The following is a 3,354-nucleotide window of genomic DNA, read 5'->3' as shown; positions in this document are numbered from 1 at the left end:
CGAATCCTTGTGAATACTGGGATTTTTTATTTCGGGATTTTTAGGGCGCCTCTGAGTGCACCCACCTTTAATGGGTAACTGACATAAGCTGGCAAAAAAATAATGGCGGTTGGTCGTTGTGCTGACCACATGAAAACCTTGTTAACTACAAGCCAAAGAAACAGATTACCATTACATCAACTTCCCTGTTTGTCGCAAGGCCTTAGAGGGAAAATTTCTTCTTGAGTTGATTCATAGTCCTTTATGAGTTGCTCCATAGTACTTTATGAGTTTTACACATAGTCGCTTCAGAACTGATTTGTTTTAAGAGTATTTAAATTGACACTTATGTAAATACATTATTAGTATCAACAATTTTGTTTTTCTGCCAAAATTTATTATATGTATAGGTTTTTACATTTACTAATGAAATAAAACTAATTAATTGAAATACATTATTTGTTGTTTTTTCTCCAGCGATAAGTGTTTGAAGGATCAAATGAAATTTACCATAGAAAATATAAATGCAGCAATTGAAAGAGGAGATCACGTGAGTGTGGCCAACATTATTGGTACACAGATACGCAGGACAACATACTATGGCAAAAAGATCATGAAGCAGGCATTCATTAAGGCTTGCCTGGCAGGCGATAGCCGTATCGTGTGTCTGCTGCTTCGTAGTGGAGCTGACGTCAACGAGGCGTCCATTGAAGACTTCACACCACTCAAGGCTGCTGTTCTGTCTAATTCTTACCAAACTGTTGAGCTGCTACTGGAATGTGAAGCTAGTACCAAAACTCCTACTAAGCCTTCACAAGACAACGTGCTTCATGTGGCGCTGAAGGGAGGATTTCACCCCAGCCTTGTCATAGGCTCAGAAAGATGGGACACCGAGTTCCTAACTGAAACAAAAATTATAAAACTTTTGATTGACCATGGGGCATCAGTAAACCAGAAATGTGCAAACGGTTACCTGCCCTTGTCACTTGCTGCCTCTTCCAACAGGGATGCTGTCATCACTCACCTCATTAAGAAAGGCGCTGATGTCAACAGCGTGGACAGTAGGTATGGGATGACTCCCCTGATGCACGCAGCTATTGCAGGCAATGTCTACATCGTAAGACAGCTTCTGAAAAATAAAGCAGCCATAGACATCACAGACCAATGGGACTATACAGCTCTCATGTTGGCTGCTCAGTTCAATAAGCCTTTAGTTGTCTCAGCCTTAATTCAAGAAGGCGCTGATGTTAACAAGGTCAGTGGCTTTGACGGAAAGAGCGCCCTAATTTTGGCTATAGAGTCCTACTGTTGTGACACAGTTAATATTTTGCTTGAAAACGGCGCAGACGTGAACTATAGAAAGCCAATCCACAAGAGTGGGACGACTGCCTTGATGATAGCCGCTCAAAATGGTTTCATAGAAGCCGTGGAGAGTTTATTATCTTTCAATGCAGATGTTGACCTGAGAGACGAGGATGGAAATACCGCTGAATGTTTGTGTTCAGATAGTGAAATACTTGAACTACTAAATATGTGACAATAAATTAGTTGATGTTATATTTGTAGGCAATAAATTTATGTTTTGTTACAATTATAACTATTTACTGAATATATTAAAACGCCAAATTTTAGTGTAAAGAATTTTTGAAATGCATTATTATTTTTTTTATTCTGTATGCTTTAATATAATAATCAATAAAATATTTAATGAATTGAATGAATAGTTTTCTTTTATTGTTTTTATTTGTTTGTCTATTTTTTCCTTTAGATTAAAACTAAGTTTACAAATACTTAAATTTAGATAACCTTCATAAGAGAAGACTAACAAGTAAAGTAGCAATTATACATAAAACACTGAAACATAATCTTTAAATAAAAAACAAAATCTAATAAAATACTCAAAAAGACACAAAGATAAAGGCATGTTCCTCGTTCCATATGTTAGGACACATTTGTACAAATACTCCTTCATCCCTAGTGCTATTAGAAAATCGAATGGGTTGCCTGAGCCAGCCAAGAAATTCTGTTACCTGTTATAAATTATGTCAATGGATAACATGCATGACTTGATGCATGACGCCTAGGACGTAATCATCTTCTTTTTTGAAGTAACGTCAGTATTTTATAAGGTAAGAAGAAGAAATTTTGACTGGTACTGAAGTATCTGAGGGAATATAGAAGAGATGGGGTAGCTCTGGTTTTAATTTACAAGATCGAAATTGTTAAAATCAATAGGACTTTTCTGACTATCAGCCACTTTTTTGGTCTGTAATTTTTCTTAAATAAATTCATAATGCTATTATTTCTTTTTTTTCTTCGAACAAAAAATAAACAGAAAATATTTTTTGAAAATTATTTTAAAAACATTAATATAAAAAGTAAATGTATCAATTAGTTAGGATTAGTCATGCAATTAAATATGTAATGGAGCTAAACTATCAAGAAAAAAAAAGCATTTATAAAAATAAAAGAAGGGAGAACGACTTGATATCAAACTCATGGCTCAAGTCTTCTCAGTTGACGCAGTAACCACTCGACATATGTGCACCGGTTCCATGGTGTAATGGTTAGCACTCTGGACTCTGAATCCAGCGAGCCGAGTTCAAATCTTGGTGAAACCTGAATATTTTTTTTAGTGTGGTAAAGCGCTAGGTGACCCAGGGATCGAGCATCACGCGTAGGACGTAATCATCTTCTTTTTTGAAGTCACGTCTGTATTATATAAGGATCTCGGTTGATGGATTGGATTTTAAAATCTTTCGTTAAGGAAAATAAAGTTCGTTGTGCTGGATATATGACACGACGTTTAACCCTCAGCCAAAGAAACAGATAAGCTTTACTTTATCTGACTTTTAGATCTAGTTGCGAAGCTATAGTGGGGGGGGGATTAGAAAATCCCCCTAGGCCCCCACTAGAGGGGCGCCCCCAAATGAGTGTTCGAAACCTTTTTTTTTACATTAAAATTATATATTACGCCAATGCCAATGTCAAATACATGGGCTCCTAAAAAGGCTACGCCAATGGTTGGTGACCTTTTCTCCCAGATAGGAACCACAGACAGAGATGACATTTGGACTTGTAGACTTAATGATCATCAACATTATTAACAAAAATGGAGGCAGTAGCAATGAAATACAATTCTGTATACGATAGGTTGTTGAGCGTGTTCAAGGTATTTTAAATATTCTAAAAATGTTTCAAATTTAAACAAGTCAATGTTATTTCATGTTCGATAAATATTTTCTAGCAATTACATTGGATTTTTTAAAGATTTAGTTTTTATAAATATTTTTCTGATGTGTAAAGAATAAAAAAAATCAACTCACACTGTCTGTCTATCTGTTTGTCTGATACAAATTTTAAAATGTTTTTTCT

General features: G+C 35.5%; 1 non-coding gene across 1 annotated transcript; it reads left to right on the top strand.

Annotated features, from left to right (window-relative positions):
• Nucleotides 1-2,528: 2,528 nt before the first annotated feature.
• Nucleotides 2,529-2,600, top strand: Trnaq-cug (transfer RNA glutamine (anticodon CUG)). Its single transcript has one exon. It is a non-coding gene; the product is annotated as a tRNA-Gln (tRNA).
• The last annotated feature ends 754 nt before the right edge of the window (nt 2,601-3,354 follow it).

Source organism: Biomphalaria glabrata, chromosome 1 (assembly GCF_947242115.1).
Source record: "Biomphalaria glabrata chromosome 1, xgBioGlab47.1, whole genome shotgun sequence".
NCBI classification, from domain to species: domain Eukaryota; kingdom Metazoa; phylum Mollusca; class Gastropoda; family Planorbidae; genus Biomphalaria; species Biomphalaria glabrata.
Note: the sequence above shows the minus strand (reverse complement) of the source record. Positions and strands in the feature narration are given on the sequence as shown.